At 38.1% G+C, this 16,857-nt stretch overlaps 1 non-coding gene across 1 annotated transcript; it reads left to right on the forward strand.

Moving 5' to 3' along the window:
• Window positions 1–680: 680 nt before the first annotated feature.
• LOC112133209 (U6 spliceosomal RNA) lies at window positions 681–785 on the forward strand. Its single transcript, XR_002914894.2, has one exon. It is a non-coding gene; the product is annotated as a U6 spliceosomal RNA (small nuclear RNA).
• The last annotated feature ends 16,072 nt before the right edge of the window (window positions 786–16,857 follow it).

The following is a 16,857-nucleotide window of genomic DNA, read 5'->3' on the forward strand; positions in this document are numbered from 1 at the left end:
TTCTTATGCTGTGCTTGAAGTGGTATAGTATTATTTGAAGGTAGACAATAATATGTTAAACATGTATACAATAAAGCATAGAACAACTGCTAAAACAAAACATAACAAACAATGAAAAAGCTCAAAAAGGTACAACTAATAAACCAATAAAGCAGGGCCGGGCACGGTGGCTCACGCCTGTAATCCCAGCACTTTGGGAGGCCGAGGCGGGCGGTTCATGAGGTCAGGAGATTGAGACCATCCAGGCTAGAACGGTGAAACCCCGTCTCTACTAAAAATACAAAAAATTAGCCGGGCGTGGTGGCGGGCGCCTGTAGTCCCAGCTGCTTGGGAGGCTGAGGCAGGAGAATGGAGTGAACCCGGGAGGCGGAGCTCGCAGTGAGCCGAGATCGCGCCACTGCACTCCAGCCTGGGCGACAGAGCGAGACTCCGTCTCAAAAACAAACAAACAAAAACAATAAAGCAGATATAATTCAATTTAAAAAAACATTCAATTATTCTAAAATAAGAGATATATTAGTTTCTATTGCAGAATCACACATTAACCCACAACTTATCAGTTCACACAACTGATATTTATTATCTCACACAGTTTCTGAGGGGCATAAACTCAAAAATGCCTTAGCTGGGTGGTTCTTACTCAGGGTCTCTCAGGAGGTTGCAACTAAGAAAATCACTCTGCCTCCTTCAGCAACATGTAAACTAAAAGTGGAACAATACAGAGAAGATTGGCATGGCCACTGCACAAGGGTGACATGCAAATTTGTGAAGCAGTTCATATTTTTGGAGTAGGATAGCTATAGTTAACAACAATGTATTATACATTTCCAAATAGAAGTGAGGACTTTAAATGTTCTCAACACATACAAATGACATATGCTTGTGTTAATGGTTATCTTAAATACCCTGACTTGATCATTACACATTTTATGCATATAATAAAATATTACATGTACTTCACAAATATGTTCAAATATTATGGATCAATAAAAACAGAACATAATCAGAGAAAACCATCACTTAGTAATTGATAAAACTAGTAGATAGCAAATTAGTAAGAATGCAGAAGATTTGAAAAACAGGATGAACAAACCTGACCTAATTAACATTTATAGAACATTTCACCCAAAATAGTAAATTATACATTCTTTTTATGTGACATGAAATGTTTACCAAGATTAACAATATTTTGTGTCATAAAACAAGTCTCAATAAACTTAAAAGCATGTTCTCTGGCCACAGTGAACTTAAATAAGAAATAAATAACACTAAAAAATGTGGAAGATTCCTAAATATTTGGAAACTAAACAATAAATTTTCAAATAACTCATGGTTCATAGAAGAAATACAAAGGAAATTAGAAAATATTTTAAACTGAGTAAGATGAAAATATGGCATATCAAATATGTGGGGCATAAGTAGTGGGTAGAAAGATATTTATAACATTAAATGTATATGTTTGAAAAGTAGCAAGTCCACCATTAATATCTAAACTACCACTTTAAGAAGCAACAACAAAAAAAGACAGCAAATTAAGCCCAAAGTAAGAAAAATAAAAAGAAATAATACGGATAAAAGAAGGAATCAATGAAATGTAAAAATAGACTAAAAAAGAGAAAAATCAATGAAACTGAAAGCTGATTCTTTGAGATCAAGAAAACTGAAAAGCCCCTAGCAAGACTGATCAGGCTTGAAAGAAAATATGAAATACAAATTACCATTATCAATGATAAAAGAGGAGACATCACCACAGAACCTATCAAAATTTTTAAAATTGTACAGAAACGCTGTAAATAAGTTTAACAAATCAAATAAAATGGACAAATTCCTCAAAAATTAAACCAACATTCATATTGAATTACATGCATACTGAATTTATATTAAATTACATATTCAATGTGTAATTATATATTCAATATGTAGTTTGAGATTCACTATATGAAGAGACGACAAAACAAAAACTGCATAATCATCTCAATAAATGCCAAAAAGCATTTTACAAAATGCAACATCTAGTCAGATAAAAATTCTCAGCACACTAGTAGAAGAATAAATAGAATGGATTTTCCTTAAACAGATAAAGAAAATCTTTATTAAACTTGTAATTACTATGACACATAATTATGGAAGACTGAATATTTTCCCTCTAAGATTGGGAACAAGGCAAAGATTCCCATTTTATTACTTCTATTAATTTTTTTCTACCGGTCCCCAAAAGTGCAATAAGACCAGATAAAGAAATAAAAGGTACATGGATTTAAAAGGAAGAAATAAAACTACCTTTAATAACAAATGACATGATTATCAGGGTAGAAAATTCTAGGAATTAATATCAAAGACACAAAAATAATAAATGAATTTAGCAAAATTCCAGCATATGAAGTTAATATACAACATCCATTATTTTTCTACACACAAAACCAAACAATTGGAAATTATAATAAAATAACACTACTTATAATAGCTTCAAAAATAAGAAATACAATAAATTTTGAAAAATAACGTGCACAGCATATAAACTGAAAACAACAGAACATTGCTGAGAAAAACTAAATATCTAAATAAATGCAGATACAGTGCTTAAAAGGCATTAAAAAATTCATAGTGTTAAGGTGTCAATTCTCAAACTGACCTATACAGCCAACAAAATCTCCATTAAAATTCCAAAAATTTCATTCTAAAATTTATATAGAAATGCAAATAAACTCTAGGATAGCTAAAACAATTTTGAAAAAGAACAAAGTTGGATGACTTTACCTGTTTTCAAGACTTATTTTACACTAGAATGTTAAACACAGTGTGTTGGTATAAAGACAGACACATAGATCAATGAAACCTCACAGAATTCAGAAATGAACCCACACTTTTTTTTTTTTGAGATGGAGTCTTGCTCTGTCACCCAGGCTGGAGTGCAGTGGCATGATCTCGACTCACTGCAGTCTCTGCCTCCTGGAATCCAAACTTTTATGACTAGTTGATATTTGACAAAGTTTCTAGGGCAATTCAACAAGGGAAAGGATTATCTTTTCAGGAAAGTGTATGAAAAAATTGAATAACCATAAGCAAAAAAAAAAAAAAAGAAACAAAAATACAATAAATTTGGACCCGTGACCCTTACCTCACAACATAAAAATGACCTGGAAATGTATAATAAACTAAATGTAAAATATAAATCTGTAAAATTTTTTATAACAAAGCACAAAGGAAAGTCTTAGTGATCTCATATTAGGACATAAAACTCATTCACTTTAAATGATAAAATAGCCAATAAATTAGACTTCATCAGAATTAAATATTTTGCTCTTCAGGTGAAAATGAAAGTTCAAACCACAGACTAGAAGAAAATATTTGCAACACATATATCTGACAAGGATTTGTATCCAGAAAATACAAAAAACTCCCACAACTCAATAATAAGGAGACAACTTAATTATGTTATTTATCTTATTTGATTCTCACAATAACCCCGTGAAGTGCATCAGTAGCCCCATTTTAGATAATAAAATTATTGCTTAGGAATATTGTAAGCCTAAGTCACACAGTAAGTGACAAAAGAAGTTTTCAAATCCTGTTCTTTGAGATTCTTAAGCTCAGGTTTTCATTAACTATACCACCAAAGCACTACTTTTCAGAAAGCTATAGCAACCAGATTACATCAAATGCTTTATAAAAGAAATTGGCATAATTAGGCCTCAGGATCCCTCAAAACACACACACATACACACACCAACCACACACACACACTGCCCCCTCACAACCCCAACACACATACCACACACACACACCACATACACCCCCACACACATACCCTCCAACACACCACACACACTCACACACACACCCCCCACATGACAAACACTCCACGCACCACACACATACACCACACACATACATACGCCCCACACACAACACACACACCTCCTATGCACACATCCCCACCCCCATACACCACACATACACACACACACCCCCCACATCCCCTCCCACACACTCCACACACCACCCCCCAACACACACACACACTTCTTCCATAATTTTCAGTTATTTCCTTGGAAGAACCATGGTTAACAGACCTCACTATGAAGAATCTGTTTAAGATCTTCCAAAATTCTTCACTGGCTAAATTGAGGAAAGCTATTCCTGCTGTTTCCCAGTGCTAAATGAAAATGCAAGACCCTCTGTTTAAAAACTATTAAGAATCTTAGGACAGAAACAGCAGAGTGTTAAACCAAGCATGGTGCCTTCTCAGTGCCCTGTGTGTACTTCTGTCTGTAGAGATCAGCACTTGCCCAGGCCTGTAGTACTGGCTCCTCATATGGCTGAGGTGGGAGGGCTGCTTGAGCCCAGAAGTTCTGGGTTACAGTGAACCATGATCACACTACTAAAGTCCAGCCTGGGTGACAGAGACCCTGTCTTCAAAAAAAGAAGAAGGATTTTAAAATAGGAAATAGGCACTTGGCGATAACAGATGTAATGTTACTTTGTCATGGGCTATATAAGGCTGTTTCTATGAGATTGTGAACCCATTGAGGGTTTTGGGGATGCAACTGAGTTTGCAACTAATTATGAGATAAGGGAAGCATTCGTCAGGCAGACACACGGATAGAATTACAAATCATCACCTCTATCAAAGCTAAAGTTGATACTGAGAAACTTTGGAGCATAGAGAGAAGGTCTGATTGCCTGGCTAATGGTAATACACTCTAAAAGAAAAGCTACTCAGGGGGAGGTTCCATGATGGCCAAATAGGAACAGCTCCAGTCTACAGCTCCCAGCATGAGCAACACAGAAGACGGGTGATTTCTGCATTTCCAACTGAGGTACCGGGTTCATCTCACTGGGGCTTGTTGGACAGTGGGTGCAGCCCATGGAGCAGGGCGGGGCATCACCTCACCCAGGAAGCTCAAGGGGTCGGGGAATTCCCTTTCCTAGCCAAGGGAAGCCATGACAGATGGTATCTGGAAAATCAGGACACTCCCACCCAAATACTGTGCTTTTCCAATGGTCTTAGCAAATGGCACACCAGGAGATTATATCCCGCACCTGGCTCAGAGGGCTCCACTAGCACAGCAGGCTGAGATCCAACTGCAAGGCAGCAGCGAGGCTGGGGGAGGGGCGTCTGCCATTGCTGAGGCTTGAATAGGTAAACAAAGCAGCTGGGAAACTCGAACTGGGTGGAGCCCACCCCAGCTCAAGGAGGCCTGCCTGCCTCTGTAGACTCCATCTCTGGGGGCAGGGCATAGCTGAACAAAAGGTAGCAGAAACTTCTGCAGACTTAAATGTCCCTGTCTGACAGCACGGAGTTTGAGATCTGAAAATGGACAGACTGCCTCCTCAAGGGGGTCCCTGACTCCTGAGTAGCCTAACTGGGAGACACCTCCCAGTAGGGGCTGACTGACACCTCATACAGCCAGGTGCCCCTCTGAAACGAAGCTTCCAGAGGAATGATCAGGCAGCAATATTTGCCATTCTGCAATATTTGCTGTTCTGCAGCCTCTGCTGGTGATACCCAGGCAAACAGCGTCTGGAGTGGACCTCCAGCAAACTCCAACAGATCTGCAGCTGAGGGTCCTGATTGTTAGAAGGAAAACTAACAAACAGAAAGGAAATCCACACCAAAACCCCATCTGTATATCACCATCATCAAAGACCAAAGGTAGATAAAACCACAAAGATGGGGAGAAACCAGAGCAGAAAAACTAAAAATTATAAAATCAGAGCATGTCTTCTCCTCCAAAGGAACGCAGCTCCTCAGCAGCGATGGAACAAAGCTTGACAGATAATGACTTTGACGAGTTGAGAGAAGAAGGCTTCAGACGATCGGTAATAACAAACTTCTCCGAGCTAAAGGAGGATATTTGAACCCATCGCAAAGAAGCTAAAAACCTTGAAAAAGGATTAGACGAATGGCTAACTAGAATGAACAGTGTACAGAAGACCTTAAATGACCTGATGGAGCTGAAAACCATGGCACGAGAACTATGTGATGCATGCACAAGCTTAGTAGCTGATTTGATCAAATGGAAGAAAGGGTATCAGTGATTGAAGATCAAATGAATGAAATGAGGCGAGAAGAGAAGTTTAGGGAAAAAGAGTAAAAAGAAATGAACAAAGCCTCCAGAAATATGGGACTACGTGAAAAGACCTAATCTACGTGTGATTGGTGTACCTGTAAGTGATGGGGAGAATGGAACCAAATTGGAAAACACTCTTCACCAGGAGAACTTTCCCAACCTAGCAAGGCAGGCCAACATTCAAATTCAGGAAATACAGAGAATGCCACAAAGATACTCCTTGAGAAGAACAACTCCAAGACACATAATTGTCAGATTCACCAAAGTTGAAATGAAGGAAAAATGTTAAGGGCAGCCAGAGAGAAAGGTCAGTTTACCCACAAAGGGAAGCCCATCAGACTGACAATGGATCTTTCGGCAGAAACTCTACAAGCCAGAAGAGAGTGGGGGCCAATATTCAACATTCTTAAAAGAATTTTCAACCCAGAATTTCATATCCAGCCAAACTAAGCTTCATAAGTGAAGGTGAAATAAAATCCTTTATAGACAAACAAATGTTGAGAGATTTTGTCACTACCAGGCCTGCTTTGCAAGAGCTCCTGAAGGAAGCACTAAACATGGAAAGGAACAGCCAGTACCAGCCACTGCAAAAACATGCCAAATTGTAAAGACCATCAATGCTAGGAAGAAACTGTATCAACTAAATATAACCATCTAACATCATAATGACAGGATCAAATTCACACATAATAACATCAGAACTCACCCATAAATGATGAGTTAACGGGTGCAGCACACCAACATGGCACATGTATACATCTGTAACAAACCTGTTCGTTGTGCACATGTACCCTAGAACTTAAAGTATAATAAAAAATAAATTAATTAATTAAAATAAAAGAAAAACTACTCATACTTCATAAATGGGTAAATGCTCCAATTAAAAGACACAGACTGGCAAATTGGATGAAGAGTCAAGACCCATCAGTGTGCTGTATTCAGGAGACCCATCTCATGTGCAGAGACACACATAGGCTCAAAATAAAGGGATGCAGGAAGATCTACCAAGCAAATGGAAAACAAAAAAAAAAGCAGGGGTTGCAATCCTAGTCTCTGATAAAACAGCCTTTAAACCAACAAATATCAGAAGAGACAAAGAAGGCCATTACATAATAGTAAAGGGATCAATTCAACAAGAAGAGCTAACTATTCTAAATATATATGCACCCAATACAGGAGCACCCAGATTCATGAAGCAAGCCCTTAGAGACCTACAAAGAGACTTGGACTCCACACAATAATAATGGGAGACTTTAACACCCCACTGTCAACATTAGACAGATCAACAAGACAGAAAGTGAACAAGGATATCCAGGAATTGAACTCAGCTCTGCACCAAGTGGACCTAATAGACATCTACAGAACTCTCCACCCCAAATCAACAGAATATACATTCTTCTCAGCACCACATTGCACCTATTCCAAAACTGACCACATAGTTGGAAGTAAAGCACTCCTCAGCAAATGTAATTGAACAGAAATTATAACAAACTGTCTCTCAGACCACAGTGCAATCAAATTAGAACTCAGGATTAAGAAACTCACTCAAAACCACTCAACTACATGGAAACTGAACAACCTGCTCCTGAATGACTACTGGCTACATAATGAAATGAAGGCAGAAATAAGATGTTCTTTGAAACCAATGAGAACAAACACACAACATACCAGAATCTCTGGGACACATTTAAAGCAGTGTGTAGAGGGAAATTTAAAGCACTAAATGCCCACAAGAGAAAACAGGAAAGACCTAAAATTGACACCCTAACATCACAATTGAAAGAACTAGAGAAGCAAGAGCAAACATTCAAAAGCTAGCAGAAGGCAAGAAATAACTAAGATCAGGGCAGAACCGAAGGAGATAGAGGCAAAAAAAAAACCTTCAAAAAAATCAATGAATCCAGCAGCTGGTTTTTTGAAAAGATCAACAAAATTGATAGACCACTATCAAAACTAAAAAAGAAGAAAAGAGGGAAGAATCAAATAGATGCAATATATAATGATAAAGGGGATATCACCACCAATCCCACAGAAATACAAACTACCATCAGAGAACACTATAAACACCTCTACACAAATAAACTAGAAAATCTAGAAGAAATGGATAAATTCCTGGACACATACACCCTCCCAAGACTAAACCAGGAAGTTGAATCCCTGAATAGACCAATAACAGGCTCTGACATGGAGGCAATAATTAATAGCCTACCAACCAAAAAAAGTCCAGGACCAGACTGATTCACAGCCGAATTCCACCAGAGGTACAAAGAGGAGCTGGTACCATTCTTTCTGAAACTGTTCCAATCAGTAGAAAAAGGGGGAATCCTCCCTAACTCATTTTATGAGGCCAGCATCATCCTGATACCAAAGCCTGGAAGAGACACAACAAAAAAGAATTTTAGACCAATATCCCTGATGAACATTGATGCAAAAACCCTGGATGAAAAAATCCTCAATAAAATACTGGCAAACTGAATCCAGCAGCACATCAAAAAAATTATCCACCACTATCAATTTGGCTTCATCCCTGGGATGCAAGGCTGGTTCAACATATGCAAATCAATAAACATATTCCATCATATAAACAGAACCAAACACAAAAACCATATGATTATCTCAATAGATGCAGAAAAGGCCCTTGACAAAATTCAACAGCCCTTCATGCTAAAAACTCTTAATAAACTAGGTATTGATGGGACGTATCTCAAAATAATAAGACCTGTTTATGACAACCCCACAGCCAATTTCATACTGAATGGGAAAAAACTGGAAACATTCCCTTTGAGAAACGGCACAAGACAGGGATGCCCTCTCTCACCACTCCTATTCAACATAGTATTGGAAGTTCTGGCCAGGGCAATCAGGCAAGAGAAAGAAATAAAGCGTATTCAATTAGGAAAAGAGGAAGTCAAATTGTCCCTGTTTGCAGATGACATGATTGTATATTAAGAAAACCCCATCATCTCAGCCCAAAATCTCCTTAAGCTGATAAGCAACTTCAGCAAAGTCTCAGGATACAAAATCAATGTGCAAAAATCACAAGCATTCCTATACACCAGTAACACATGGAAAGCCAAATCATTATTGAACTCCCATTCACAACTGCTTCAAAGAAAATAAAATACCTAGGAATCCAACTTACAAGGGATGTGAAGGACCTCTTTAAGGAGAACTACAAACCACTGCTCAACGATATAAAAGAGGACACAAACAAATGGAAGAATATTCCATGCTCATGGATAGGAAGAAACAATATCGTGAAAATGGCCATACTGCCCAAGGTAATTTACAGATTCAATGCCATCCCCATCAAGCTACAAATGACTTCACAGAATTGGAAAAACCTACTTTAAAGTTCATATGGAACCAAAAAAGAGCCCGCATTGCCAAGACAATCCTATCCCAAAAGAACAAAGTTGGAGGCAACATGCTACCTGACTTCAAACTATACAAGTCTACAGTAACCAAAACAGCATGGCACTGGTACCAAAACAGAGATATAGACCAATGGAACAGAACAGAGCCCTCAGAAATAATACCACACATCTACAACCATCTGATCTTTGAAAAACCTGACAAAAACAAGAAATGGGGAAAGGATTCTCCATTTAATAAATGGGACTGGGAAAACTGGCTAGCCATATGTAGAAAACTGAAACTGGATCCCTTCCTTATACCTTATACAAAAATTAATTCAAGATGGATCAAAGACTTAAATGTTAGACCTAAAACCATAAAAACCCTAGGCAAATAGAAGAAAATAGAAGAAAACCTAGGCAATACCATTTAGGACATAGGCATGGGCAAGGACTTCATGACTAAAATACCAAAAGCAATGGCAACAAAAGCCACAATAGACAAATGGGATCTGATTAAACTAAAGAGCTTCTGCACAGCAAAAGAAACTGCCATCAGAGTGAACAGGCAACCTACAGAATGGCAGAAAATTTTTACAATCTACTCATCTGACAAAGGGCTAATATCCAGAATCTACAATGAACTCAAACAAATTTACAAGAAAAAATCAAACAACCCCATCAAAAAGTGGGCAAAGGATATGAACAGACACTTCTCAAAAGAAGACATTTATGCAGCCAACAGACACATGAAAAAATGCTCATCATCACTGGCTATCAGAGAAATGCAAATCAAAACCACAATGAGATACCATCTCACACCAGTTAGAATGGCGATCATTAAAAAGTCAGGAAACAACAGATGCTGGAGAGGATGTGGAGAAATAGGAACGCTTTTACACTGTTGGTGGGATTGTAAACTAGTTCAACAATTGTGGAAGTCAGTGTAGCGATTCCTCAAGGATCTAGAACTAGAAATACCATTTGACCCAGCCATCCCATTACTGAGCACATACCCAAAGGATTATAAATCATGCTGCTATAAAGACACATGCACACGTATGTTTATTGTGGCACTATTCACAATAGCAAAGACTTGGAACCAACCCAAATGTCCAACAATGATAGACTGGATTAAGAAAATGTGGCACATATACACCATGGAATACTATGCAGCCACAAAAAAGGATAAGTTAATGTCCTTTGTAGGGACATGGATGAAGCTGGAAACCATCATTCTGAGCAAACTATTGCAAGGACAGAAAACCAAACACCACGTGTTCTTGCTCATAGGTGGGAATTGAACAATGAGAACACTTGGACACAGGGTGGGGAACATCACATACTGGGGCCTGTCGTAGGGTGGGGAGAGGGGGGAGGGATAGCATTAGGAGATATAACTAATGTAAATGACGAGTTAATGGGTGCAGCACACAAACATGGCACATGTATACATATGTAACAAACCTGTTCATTGTGCACATGTACCCTAGAACTTAAAGTATAATAAAAAATAAATTAATTAATTAAAAGAAAAGAAAAGAAAAAAAAACTACTCATACTTCAGCGATGGAACTGGAGATCCAACCTGCTCACAGGGGAAAGGCTTTTAAGCCTAAAATTAGAGTGAATGAGAAAGGGTATAGCTTTTCTGCCAGCAGACAGTCCCCAAAGCAGAAGAAAGAGGGCTACACTATGTTCAATACTTTGTTTCCTAACTTACCAATTATTGGGGCCCGTCTCCTGCCCTGGGGGAATGACCAGGAAGGATGACACAGGAGGCCAATTGTGTTACTCTAACAGAGGTCGCTGCAAATACAAACAGAAAACAAGGGGGTAAGTTCTACCCTCCTCCAACAGAGGGCAGCATTCACGTGGTAGACCTTATTCTATCTCCCGTCTCAGCATCATGCTCAAAACGTGTTTACTTGTTAATCAAGTTGTTAACTGTCAGGTTGATGACCTCCAAAGACAGACCAGCTTTTAGAGTCAGTCTTGGTGTTCCTCTCTAACTGTACGCCCCGAGGCAAGTAATCGAGCCTCTTTGATTTCATCAATTGTAAAATCCAGATGGTAAATACCTAACTCACAGGAGCCTGGTGAAGGTTAATGTCCGTCAAGAGCTTATCCCAATGCTGGTGGGAGGGAGAGAGGGGTTCAAAGAGGCGAGCTCCCCTCTTCTTTTTTCTAATAAAACCTGCTCTCAGAAGAAAAAAAAATCTAGTATACATCATTGTCATTTATGCTTCCTCCAATGAATTTTCCTCTCAGGGCTTCTTTTTTTTTTTTTTTCTTCTTTTTTTTTCTGTTTCAGCCCTTTCCCTCAGTGTTAGGAAAGGCTAATTCAGTCACTTGTAGTTAGCAGCCAAAGTAAAAGAATTCAGGAGGAGGGTGTCTTTCTGGAAATCAGGTGGAAATCAGGATGTCTCTGGAGTATGCTGTTGTCATTATTTTCAATTCCACCCCCTTCCCACACTCCACGTCTGTTTCATGCCAAATTCTTTTTCTCTGAAGGATTGTCAAGGGGACATATGTCCCTTAGATGGCAAGAGGGATATGAAGGATAATGGGAAGTGGGGAAAGAAATAAGAAAGATTCGTGTCCTGATTGCATTGCCTCTAAAAACAAATGAAATGGGACTCAGGATCTGTGACTTTGCATTGCAATGTTTAGAGAATTGAAACCTAGCATGTTTGCTTTTAATTGCTCCTTAATGGTGTACAGAATTATAAGACATTAAATTACTATAGAGGAGTGCAGACAGAATTACTTTATCTGAGTAAAGTCACCTTTAGCTTTTTAAGTTAGCCATTAGGCAGCCTAAATGCCAGAAGATGCCACAATTACTAGTTCTGTTGAAAGCACAGTAGAATATATTCCTGAGGAGTTAGACCCCACCCTCAGCTGGATATCATAAGAAAAGCAAATGCCAAATACCTGTGCCACTTTGCCTGAGGTGCCTAGTATATATCAACTCTATTGCAAGGAAATCGGTGTAAGAGAAATTAAAGCTGCAAAGGGAACTTGAGAGCCACATAGAAGCTGCTTTGTATAGTGGAAATGACACAGCCTTTGGGAACAGGCAGGACTAAAATTGAATCCCAATTCTATTTCCTTGTTGAGGGACCTTGGGCAAATATTTTTCCCATTAAGTAGAACGAATACTGACATGGTTCATGGCTTTTGTAGTGACTGAATGAGCTGCTTCATGGTGGGTGGTACTGCAGACTAGTAAAGTGAGTAGGCTTCCAACCTAGAATGCCCGGTTTTGAATTTTGCTTTGCAGTATGACTAGCAGTGTGACCTCACTTAGTGTGTCTCTTATTTCCTCATTCATAAATAAGACTATTAACATTACCTATTCTATACAGTTGTGAGAATTAAATGAGCTAACGTATATACAGTAGTGTGGAACTTAAAAAGGACTTAAGAGGCTGGGCATGGTGGCTCATGACTGTAATTTCAGCACTTTGGGAGGCCGAAGAGGGCAGATGGCATGAGGTTAGGGGTTCGAGACCAGCCTGGCCAACATGATGAAACCCTGTCTCTACTAAAAATACAATAATTAGTTGGGCATGGTGGCACGTGCCTGTAATCACAGCTACTCAGGAAGCTGAGATATGAGAATTGCTTGAACCCTGGAGGCGGAGGTTGCAGTGAGCCGAAATCGCGCCATTGCACTCCAGCCTGTGCGACAAGTGCAAAACTCAGTCTCAAAAGAAAAAAAAAGGACTTAAGAGTCATCAACTGTTATGTAAAATACCTACTACTAGAGGGCTGGATTCTTTCTCCTTTTCTTCCTCATAATTTTATCCATCAGAACAAAGGTTTCACAGCAGTTTAAATAATTTGAGGAGGTCTAAATAAACATTTCTTCCAAAATCATTTCCCCAACAGTCTAAAACAACCATTATGGGTTATTTTGGTTACAGGCACTATATCCCCCATTATAATAGAAAACACATAATCTAGAGAGATACATTATTGCACTATTCTTACATCGACATTATCAACTTCTGTAGATTAATTTCATCAATACAGTTCCAACTGTTCAAAAAGTCCAAGAATGGAGATAAAACCTTCAACAGGTAAGTTTTGAGGAGATCATAGGAAAGGACAGAGAAATGAATGAGCCGGGAGAACTCTGGCTTGGATTTTATAAGGCAGTGGAGGAACCCCTGCGTCATCATGGGGAATTGGTGTGATGTCAAATATATGTGGGATTTAACTTTGTACTCTTAAAACAATATATGCCCATTTTCCCCACCCGCCATTTAGGTGGATTGTTTATCTTGGCTATTCTGAATAATGCTGCAGTGAACATGAGGGTGCAGATAACTCTTCAAGATGCTTATTTCATTTCCTTTGGATATATACCCAGAAATGGGATTGCTGGAACATAAGTTGATTCTATTTTTAGTTTTTGAGAAATCTTTATACTGTTTTCCACATTTATTTCCATATTCTCATTTACATTACCACCAACAATATACAAGGATTCTCTTTTCTCCATATCCTTGTCAAAATTTGCTATCTTTTGTCTTTTAAAAAAAAATGCATCCTAACAGGTGTCAGGTAATATTACATTGTGGTCCTGATTTGCATTTCCCTGATGATTAGTGATCTTAAGCATAAAAATAATTAATGTTTATTGAAAGCCACTTTGTATAAGCTAGACACTATTCGAAGCACTTTGAATGTACTGATTTCTTTAGTCCTGTGAGGTCCTATTATTCCAATTTTATGGTAGAGAAAATTAAGATAAAGAGAAATTAAGCTTGTCTAAGTTCATATAGGTAATAAATGGATGAGCTGGCATTGCAAACTAGGCATTCTTGTTGTTCCCAGTGTCTTCACCATTGACCAGTAAGTTCTATTGCCTCTTCGCTAAGATATACTGAAACAAGTGACAGTCCATTTTCTTCCATATTATTCATACTACCTCCCTTTTTTATGCCTTGAGATACATTTTAGTTGGTACACTGGTACAGTTAGTGGTTTCTTTCTTGGCCATGGCATTGACTGTAGTAGCTATGAACAGTTCGTGCAAGACTCCAGCACATCCAGGTAAAAAATAGAAAAGAGAGCTCAACACTTTGAGCTAATTACATGCTGAATGTTTTTTTTCTTCTGCTGAGTTGATCGAGTTTTCAACATAACTGCTGCCTATACAACAGTCTGTTTGTGTGCCAGTGAACGTGAGGTTTTTATTTTCCCTAAGTAATCTACTCCTTATATGTCATTGAAAGTGACATCACAATGAATTTATCAGTTCAAGCAGTATTATTATTTTAAAAACACATGGTGATCTGGAGGATTTTGTGGTTTTCAAGTAACCTGTTTTATTAATTAATCATAAGTGTTTTCTGGTGTTGATTAAATTTCCATGGAGAAAGAGATAGCAAAGGATATGCTGGATATGTCCAGAATCACACAGTAAAAGCTAAGTCAAATAAAGGCTAATTATATTAGCTAATATTTGAGTACTTTTTATAAATCAGAAATTGACCAGGTGGATTCCTATAGACATTATCTTATTAAATAATCTCAACCTTAAGAGGCTATACTGTTTAGATATACATTCTATGGGAAATGTTGGTTTAGAACTATTATATAGAATTATTGGTGAGAAACGGAGGTTTAGAATAACTAAATTATTTTCCCAGGATTAAATATATGTTGTGGGACCAGAATCTAAACCAATTATGCTTGGCTGCAGACTGCAAATTCTTAGATTTACTCTAGTCTATCTCTCTAATTATTTGTAGTATGGTTATGAGGATATTTCATATCCCAAATTCTGCCTCAATGGCTCAGTGATCTTCTCTGAGAATAAATTGTGATCATTATAAATCTTAACTACTCCCTGAAAGACACCAATGAGAAGAATCATAAAGTAATGTGTAACGCTGAAGTGGGTTCTGCTGAGGTTGGATGCATTATTCATGCTGTTCTCTCACCTTCCTTTGTCCATATATTAAATATGCATTTACTTTTCAAGATTAAGTTCAAAGTCACTGACAACCTCTTTGATGTTTGTCATAATTCTCCATTTCTTCCTTTTAGTAGAAATTGTACCATTTCTATTGTGAACTGATGTATAGCATATATTACGAATCCCGTGTACATATATTGTGAACTCAAGGTATACAGGCCAATCTTGGCACTGATAACTCTTTATTATACTTCTTTGTTTATCTATCCCTGTTTCTAGACAGCATATTCCTAGAGGAAAGCCACCATACCTCATTCATTTTTGTGTCTCCAGAACCTAGCACAGTAATAAACATGTATTAGTAATGTATTGTTATTTGTTGAATCAATCCATCAGTCTATAAACCGTTAGTGGGAAAACGGACTGCAATAGTGACATATGGTTCATTTGGCTCTGGAAGAGTGGGTTTAGTGGGTTGTTACATATAAATGCCAATCTAATAGTCATAGTGTTTGAAAAATAAAAGACATCATTTTACTTCTTGTCTTTTCATTTAGCTTTTAAAAATCAAATATTTATTATTTCATAAAGAATGCATGTCTATTATTGACAATTTAGAAATATAAATAGGCAAAATGAGAAAATAAGTTATTCATAATTCCAGCCACAGATAATCACCGTGAACATTTTTACAGGTGCCATGTAGAACTTTTCTATGTAGACAAATCTGTGAGTTATTCAGCATGTATTCTAACCTGTTTCTAACATATCTTTCTGAAACCTAGAAACTAGAAAGCGAAAAAAATGCATCCTTTGCCAGTTTAGTTCTTGATATAGTTTGGCTCTGTGTCCCCCCAAATATCATCTCGAATTGTAATCACCACATGTTGAGGGAGGGACCTACTGGGAGGTGATCGGATCATGGGGGCAGATTTCCCCCTTGCTGTTCACGTGATAGTGAGTGGGTTCTCACGAGATCTGGTTATTTGATAAGTGTCTGGTGCTTCCTCCTTCTCTCTCTCTCTCTCCTGCCACCATGTAAGATGTGCCTTCTTTTCCCTTTGCCTTCTGCCATGGTTGTAAGTTTCCTGAGACCTTCCAACCATGCAGAACTGTGAGTCAATTAAACTTCTTTTGTTTATAAATTACCCAGTCTTAGGTAGTATCTTTTAGCAGTGTGAGAATGGACTAATACAGCTCTGCATGTGGGTTAGACAAGATTTAGTGGAAGAGAGTAAAGCAATGTGATGATATTACTTGGAGAGACTCATGGCAGAAATGCTTGATTGTTTTGAGACAGTGAAGGTGGAGGTTCTAGTGTGTGGTCTGTGAAAATATGGATGTAGCGGGAGGACAGTGACACAGAGGAGTTCCTGATAGAACAGTCCTGTGGTATTGATGACGGTGTTACTCAGCAGCCCCTGTACTAAAGTCTTGCCTTCAGTAGACACTACCTTGAAGGAAACTGCTAATGATCATTCCAAGTAATTAT

This window comes from Pongo abelii, chromosome 3, assembly GCF_028885655.2.
Source record: "Pongo abelii isolate AG06213 chromosome 3, NHGRI_mPonAbe1-v2.0_pri, whole genome shotgun sequence".
NCBI classification, from domain to species: Eukaryota; Metazoa; Chordata; class Mammalia; order Primates; family Hominidae; genus Pongo; species Pongo abelii.